This window comes from Lissotriton vulgaris, unplaced genomic scaffold, assembly GCF_964263255.1.
Source record: "Lissotriton vulgaris unplaced genomic scaffold, aLisVul1.2 SCAFFOLD_2858, whole genome shotgun sequence".
Classification (NCBI taxonomy): Eukaryota; Metazoa; Chordata; class Amphibia; order Caudata; family Salamandridae; genus Lissotriton; species Lissotriton vulgaris.
This window is the reverse complement of record NW_028247625.1, coordinates 188,638-197,400: the sequence shown is the minus strand read 5'-3', so window position 1 is coordinate 197,400 and position 8,763 is coordinate 188,638.

Here is an 8,763-nt window from a genome sequence, read left to right as displayed (position 1 = left end):
GATTCCCAGGGTGACCACAAGGCTACCCTGTTCTAATCCACCTGCACTACAGACTGTACAGACACCTTCCCCTGTCTTTAGGAACATCGCGACAATCTTTGTATTCTGCCCATAGAAGAGTCATGGGCGCAAGTACAATCCCAGTCACTGCGCCAGAAAGCCTTGATACTCGAGCAAACATGCTCCAGTGCAAGGATCCAGATGGCGGCAGCGCAAAAACCACCACCAACTGGATCCAAGCCGGAGACGCTGGAAGACGGGAAGGGGCCAGAAGAAACCACCCAACGGACAGCCCCCCAGAAAAGGAAGCTGCAAGGGAAGGAGGACTTCCTGAAGAGCAAGAAGGTGAACAACGCGGGCACCTATGACGATGAAACAGAATACGACACCCCCATCCTCTTATTGAGCGACGAGGAGGAGGTGATGGAAGAGGAAGAGGGAGGCAAACAAGAAGAGGAGGAGTCAACCCTCCGGGACCTCCACCGCCAACTCACCAGCCTGGAGACCATACCCGTACCAGACCATTGGGACCTGGAAGTAGAAACTGAGGTGCTCATCCACTGCACAGGAGACGCCGCAGAAGAGTGGGGACCAACAGAAGAACAGGAGAACCTACAAATACAGTAGGGACACCCAGGGCCTTCAACCCCAGTAGGTACCGATACCAGACACTGACCGTTAGCACAGAGACAATGGCTGTATCATTGCTCACCCTAAACGTCAGAAGGATGAAGGATCAGGTCAGGCGGGTTGGCACGTTGCGCTTCCTGGCCACCCAGAACCGAGATATCTGCTTTCTGCAGGAATGCGGGATTCCGTACGCCCAGTCGTACAGCCAGCTTGAACAGCAGTGGACGCACGGGCCATCTTTTTGGTCTGGAGGGAACGATTGCAAATCATCTGGAGTGGTCATTCTGAACAGGGGAAGGCATTTCACCGTGGACAAGGTCACAGAGCAGGTCAACGGCAGAGTGCTGGTCGTGGACGGCTAGTGGGCCGGTGAGCCCGTTCAACTCATCAACGTCTATGCCCCCCCGGAGAAGAATGAGCGAATCGAGATGTTCAGGGTGTTCAGGATGCAACTCGTGACCTCCAGAACCATTCTGATGGGCGGTGATTTGCATAGTAGAGTTGGATGGACGCAGTGGGCCAGGCTCTGCAGGAATGGATGTGACGTCCAGGCTGTTTTTGGAGATGATAAAGGAGGCGTCCCTCCAGGACGTCATCGGGAGCATAGGGCCGAACGCCAGGAATTACAACTTCTCACACAAAGTAAACATCAAATCAGGAGTCCGCCAAGGCTGCCCTTTGTCCCCAGCACTTTTCATCTGCGCCCTAGAACCCCTGCTTTCCACAAAAAGAAAAGACAAAGTCATCAAAGGGATCTTTGTCCCTGGAGCCAAGGGAGAGGTAGCAAAATGTGTTGCATACATGATGATGTCACAGTCCTGTGCCCAGACCCGTCCTCAGCCAAGAGAGTACTGCTTCACTCAAAAATCTTCGCACAAGCATCAGGTCTGGTCCTCAACTTAGAAAAAAGTACATGTCTCACCATAGGGAACTGGAATCACCTGGCCAAACTGGACGTCAAAACAACTAAAAGTCCAACCAAAATACTCGGCATCCTTTTTTCAGAGGACACATAAGGACAAGCGAATTGGCCACCAATACAAAGCAAAATCAACCAAAAATTTGGTTTGTGGAAGAAGAGATCCCTATCCAGGACAGGGAAGGTCATGGTAATCAAAGCAGTGATACTACCACTGATCCTGTACTTTGCTATGATTTTTCCCCCAGACAAACCCACACTGAGACACTTGCAAAAAAGTTTGTTTACCTTCCTATGGAACTCCAAAATGGAAAAAGTAAAAAGAACAATCGTTTTTAAACATACACCAAACGGTGGTAAGAATGTGCCTAACCTGTACCTATACATCTTCACAACGTACTTCTGCCTATGCCTGAATGCGGTGAAAGAAAAAAGAAATTGGGCCGCCCACTTCATCAGGTATGGAGCAGGAGACATCCTGCACAAATATAAACTTTTGCCAAGAGACAACACAGTACCTGTGGCCTTTTTCCAGCTGAAACTCTATGCATGTCTACAGCCATTTCTGCAGATGCTGAGAACACTTGAAATAGACACTGACTGCATGGGAAACAGAACACTCCTAAAGAAGGAAATTGAAAATTTGGAGAAAATGGAAATGGTCAACAACTTATCAGGAAACCTTTCCAAAAAAGTCTGGAAAAAAAGTAAACCACCAGGACATCACCAACACCCAGAAGGACATCTCTTGGCTGGCGGTCAACAACGCCCTTCCAGTAAAAACTTTCCAACACAAAAAAAGACTGGCCAAGAGTACGAAATGCCCAAGGTCAGACTGCCGAGGAGAAGAAACTGTCATGCATTTTTTATGGTTGTGTGTATTTGCAAATGCTTTTTGGGGAAAAATGAAGAAACTTATTAAGGGGATCACAAACCTTGACACTGTTACATATGAACAAATTCTTTATGGCCTGGAAACCCCCCTGTCAAAAAATAAAGACAGAAAACTGTGGAGGATACTATGCGCTGTGAAAGAAAGCCTTTGGATAACAAGGAACCTAATAATGTTTAAACACAAAACTCTGAATGTTAAAGATGCCATTCATATATGCCTAGATAAACTAGTGACTTACTACTACTCAGACATTAAACTTATGGGTAAAGAGAAAGCTGAAAAGGACTGGAAACAAAAGCAATGGGCGGAATGGGTAACTTGAATGTATTAAGGAGACACTTTAGCATAAAAGTGTTCTCCAAGTTGAAAAATATCTTGATGGAAAACCGCTAGGTAAATGCCTGCGTGCATTACCTAGACTGATGAAAATGTTTACCACCCTATGGGATTGGTTGAAATGTAAATTGCACACTCCAAATTTTTAAATAAAGTATATTTTTACAAAAAAAATAAAAAATCTGTTCTTATCAGATTCACAGCGCGGTTTCTGCGTAGCTGAATATTGATTTGGGCTATATTACGACTTTGACTTGTGAGACAAATAAATTTGCTTTATGCAAATTTTCGAGACGGCCCGACGCACTTTTAATTAAGGCGGAGGAGGGACACCAGCGTGCTGGTGCCTGTTTGTTCACTAGGAACGCAAAGTAGAACCCCCAAGGGCCTGCGGCCAGCTCCTAGAGCACAGATAACGTTGCGCACTTTTTACTCTCTCTCTCCTGGCGTTTGGGTGGACTAATGCTGGAGGCTTAAAACACCTCCTAACATCCTTCACAGGCCTGAACAGTACCCAGACCTTTGTTAAGGGGATTTATGCGTAGGTGGAGACACCTATAACCCTGCACTAGGTCTTGGGAGCGACTGATCAGTGTTTCTTGCACTACAGACCTCTAAGGTTTGTCGAGAGACACCCCAGGAACCCAGGCGGACGGTCTAAGGGCGAACTTGGTAAACCGGCGGTATCCCAGTAATTACCAGGCACAACCCCCCAACCAACCAAATGGAGGACATGGACACTGAACCCTCAGTGACCACCCCAGAAGGCATCCCCCAACCGGACGCCCAGAAACCCAACCCCCTACCCCCTGGGGACAGCGGCAAGGCGGCGAGTAAGGAGGCACCCGTTGAAGCGGGCACCAGCGCAGGGAAGGCTGGTCCCCCCCAAACCCCCGGTACCCCAGGCACCAGGAGGGCAAACAGGTGTCCCTGGAAACCCCAAGGCAGCCAAACCGGGGAGTGGAGGGAAGGGTGAGGCAGGGACCAGGCAGGGGACAGCCCCCGAACCCTTCAATAGGTACAGCATCACCCACCGGCACACCCAGCTCATGCGGTGGGAGATGAAGGACAAAACTGGACCCCGAATGGAGCGAGCCTCATTCGTGAACAAAATCCTCAAGCCAGCAGGGGTCCAAGGGGACGAGGTGCTGAGTTGCCAGGCATTCGCATCGGGCATGATCTTCCTACTCAGCTTTTTCACCCAAGCACTCTTCAAGAAGTACTGGGACTTCTTTCAGGGGAAGAAGGAGGGGACACCCTACAGCAACTTCAGCGTAATGGCAGGAATGGAGCCAGCAACCACGGAGAAGAGGGTAATGGTAGAGATGACCAACCCCCACATCCCGGACAAGGACATCGAGTCGCTCCTCCAAAGGTATGGCACCATCCTGACAGGACCCACCAAGGTCAGAGACTCCAACGGAATTTGGAACACGACCTGGCAGGCACAGATCAACCTCCACAAAGACCCATCAGGGATAGATGGCATGAAACACCCACCGGCCAGCTTCTACCTAGGATCAGACATGGGGAGGATCAAATACCCAGGACAACCCTTCACCTGCAGGAAGTGCGAAGGCACGGGCCACGCCGGCAAGGATTGCCCTGTGAAATTCTGCTGGATCTGCAAGCAGTCTGGACACGACGCAAGCTCATGCAAAGGGACCAGGATGTGCAACCTCTATGGAGAGGTGGGCTACACGTACTACCGATGCCCCAAGTCAGACTTGCCGAAGACATACGCAGCGGCCGCTGCAGTGAGCCCAGCCTGGAGCCAACCATGGAGACAGACCAGGCCGAGGCTCTCGGCAAAAGCCAATGCCAACCTGAACACCCTCCTGAAGGACGCCGGAGACCAAACGGGGAAAACAACAGCGACACCTGGGAAGATAGACCAGAAGGGCCAGAATCTGAAAACAGCAACTCCCACAGGACCAGGCCAGAGCAACGTAGAGGGCCCCAAAGCAGGACCGAACACAGTACCACCACCACCTACTGTGACGGCACCAGCAAAGGAACCCCAGCCCCCCAAAGGGAACCCCAAGGGCGGAGTGTCAGTGAAGGCCCGCCAAGGGAAACCCTGAGAGGACCCACACCAGCTGAGGGAACACCAGCTAAGGAACAAACAGAACCCCCCCAATGACGGAGCACCGCAAGGAACATCACCGTCAAAGGAGGCCACCGGAGAGACGGCACCAAGGCCAGACACAGAGACCAGGAGGCAAGGAAGGAGAAAAAGGACTCTGCCAAGGCAAAGGTAGCCAAGAAAACTGACAAAAAGAAAGGAAAGAAGAAGAAAGACAGAAGGCATGAGGAAGACAGCGAGGACGAGTGGATGACCATGCCGGAGTCGTGGGCACAAGTCCAAGCCCAGTCGCTGCACCAGGAAGCCTTAAAACACGCGGAAGCCAGAGAGCAAACACGCTCCAGCGCAAGGATCCAGATGGCGGCAGCGCACAAACCACCGCCACCTGAAACCAAGCCGGAGACGCTGGAGGACGGGGAGACGCTGGACGGACACCCCCAACAGACAATCCCCCAGAAAAGTAAGGTACAAGTGAAGGAGGACTTCGTGAAGAGCAAGAAGGTGAACAACGCGGGCACCGATGAAGAAACAGGAAACAACACCCCCATCCTCATAGAGAGCGACGGGGAGGAGGAGATGGAGGAGGAAGAGGGAGACAAGCAAGAAGGAGAGGAGTCAACCCTCCAGGACCTCCACCGCCAAATCAGCAGCCTGGCGGACATACCCATACCGGAACATTGGGACCTGGTAGTGGAATCTGAGGTGTTCATCACATGAACAGGGGACGCTGCAGAAGAGTGGGGACCAACAGAAGAACAGGAGAACCTACAAGCACAGTAGGAACACCCAGGGCCTTCAACACCAGTAGGTCCCGAAACCAGACACTGACCGATAGCATAGAGACAATGGCTATATCCACTTCTCTGACCACAGAGCAGGGAAGTTCCTTGCCGGCCCAGGTTCGTGGAAGCTGAACTGCTCTTTGCTGGACAACGAGGAGTTAGTGGCGAACCTCAGAGACACGTACATAGAGTGGAAGGACATGAAGGGCCTCTTTCAATCCGCCAGCGAGTGGTGGGATGGGTGAAGGTCAAGTTCCAGAGCTTCTTCCAGGATGCAAGCAGAGCTGCTGCACGGGAAAAGAAGAGGACGTTCAGATTGCTGCAGAGCTAACTGCAGCAACTGTACAAACTCGAGCTCAGGGGATGGGAAGTGGATGACGACCTGGAGGAAACTCGAAACGGGCTCACGGAGCACTTTAGGGAAGAATCCAAGAAAATCATCTTCCGGACCAGAACCGAGAACCTCGAGAAGGGCGAGAAATGCAACTCATTTTTCTTTAAGAAAATTCACTCAGCCCACACGCCGCTGGTGGAACTTCGGGACTCGGAGGGCAACCTCCAAAGTGAGAAAGAGGAAGTCATGAGAGTCGTAGCGTATTTTTACGGCAAACTCTACTCATCGATGTCGTCAGAGAGAGCCCAAACAGACAGTTTCCTGGAGGGCATCTCAAAGACACTGGGTCCGGAAGAGAGAGAAGACCTGGACGCTCCTTTCACCCTGGAAGAGCTGTACTTGGCTGCCACAACCTCCAAGAGAGGCAAAACACCCTGGAATGACGGTCTCCCTGTGGAACTATATGTCGAACTGTGGGACCTGATCGGGCTGGACTTGCTGGACCTCCACGAGGAAATGGTGGGCAAGGGCAGTATGCCGCAATCACTGCGAGAGGACATGATAACACTCTTGTACAAACAGAAGGAAGAGAGAGAAGACCTCAAGAACTGGAGGCCCATCTCTGTCCTCAATGTGGACTACAAGATTCTCGCGAAGGTAATGGCCAATCACCTAAAGAAAGTGATAGCAAAGATAGTCCACCCAGACCAGACCTGTGGTATACCGGGCCGGCAAATCGCAGACAGCCTGGCCCTTGTCTGGGACACGATTGAGTACGTCAAGGGCTGCAATGTCCCGACGGCCTTGGTCAGCCTGGACCAGCAAAAGGCGTTTGACCGCTTTTCTCATGAGTTCATGGACCTGGCACTCAGAGCACTGGGACTGGGAGACTTCTTCTGCGACGTGGTGAAAACAATATATAGAGACATCTCCATCACGGCATCAGTGAACGGCTGGAGTACCGACCCTTTCCCGGTCCTATCAGGGGTGAGGCAGGGATGCCTGCTCTCCCCCCTCCTGTTCATCTGCGTAATTGAACTCCTCGCGGAACGCATCCGGCAGAACAGGAACATCTGAGGAGTGAAGGCACCGAGAAGCGGAGGAAACGGAGAAGTGAATTGCTCCCTCTACATGGACGACCTCTCAGTATTCTGCGCAGATGGACCGTCCATAAGAGAACTGGAAAGGACTTGTATCAAGTTTGGGAAGGCATCAGGAGTGAAGATCAACAGCACAAAGTCGAAAACCCTACTCTTCGTACACTGGACCCCACCCGAGACCCACTGCCCTTCCCCATCAAGCAGGACTTCCTGAATATCCTTGGAGTCTGGTTCGGCGGAAAAGGTGCAGCAGGGGGGGCGGAGCTTGCCAGCAGCTAAGATGGCTGACTGATCCCGGAGCTCCGCCAAGCACTGCCAAATATCCTCCTAAAATCCTGACACAGGGCAAAGATTTCCGCTCTAAACTTCCCCACGGCAGTAGGAAACAGCTGGACACTAGCGACCCCAACATCGAGCAAATTTGCCGCACCGGAACCCAGCCGCGGCAGGGGAGTGAGACTGGGCCGAGAATCCGCGCCCTCTGGTGAACGCTGAACCGCCCAACGTGCCCCTGCATGCAGGCGGGGGTTACTGCGCTTGTCCCGGGCTCCCATGGGGAGGCCCTGCCGGAGGGTAGAATTGCCCTAGCTGAGGTGAGTGAGTCCTCGGGAGGTGAGGAGCGGCTGCCGCGATGCCCGGAGGGAGTATCCCGCCCCATCCCGCGACTTTGTGGCCCAGCTGGAGCAGTACGTGGATCTCCTGCTCGGTCTGCCTTTTGTCGGGGGGTCTCCTCGGAGTAGCTGCGGTGCTGGGACCAGAGCGACTGGGGGCCGGGTCCTGGGCAGAGACAGATGCCCACGGGCCGGTAAGTGACGTCCCTAGAGTCTAAGGGGTGCCCCTCCCACACTCCCCCTTGACTGACCCACGCTATTGCGGCATTGTGGCCTGGAACCCTCGGCGGAGTGCACGAGACTTAGGCGGAGGAGGTGGCCTGGGGCTGGGACCTGGAAACACCGCTGCGGGCCCATTGGAGGGGCTCTGGCTTCCGCGTGTGGTAGTGGCATTGAGGCACATCTGAGTGTTGGCTACTTGAACCTGAGTGAGAGCACGGCAGGTCTGTTCCGGTTGGCGCAGGAGAGAGAATCAGGGCAGAGGAACATCTGCTCGACTATTCGATTATCTGGAGGAGTGGCCCCCATAGTTCAGTGTCCTCATTGAACGGAGCGGGTTGGATCCCACGGACCCGCCGGTACAGGTGAGAGCAGGCCTGCACAGTGGCAGTCATTAACGGCTCCACGATTCTGGTTGGCGGCGAGTCTCGTCGCTGTCCCGGGCCCCCCTGAGAGCTCCACAAGTCTACACGTGGCGGTGGAGTGGTACGGCCATAGCGATGGGTAACGGGGAAAAAAAACGCGAAGCAAACTCCCCTTTGCGCAGAGACGTCTACAACTGCAAAGCCCCCCCTTGGAACATAGGGAGTCCATGCAACCGGTGGAGGACCAGGCCGACAGCTCCGATATCTAGAACATTTTGCGCTCTATGGAACAAAGCCTCCATGACGTACAGAATGGACCCTATGGCCAAGCGTTTGGATAAGCATGCTGAGAAGCACAACATGGCTGAGAGGAGAATAACGGAAGTTGAAGAGGCGCAGACCGAGCTGGATACGGCACACAAGAAAAGAGAAAACCTGATGCGTGCATTACACGACAAGACGGAGGATTTGCAAGCGCGCTCGAGG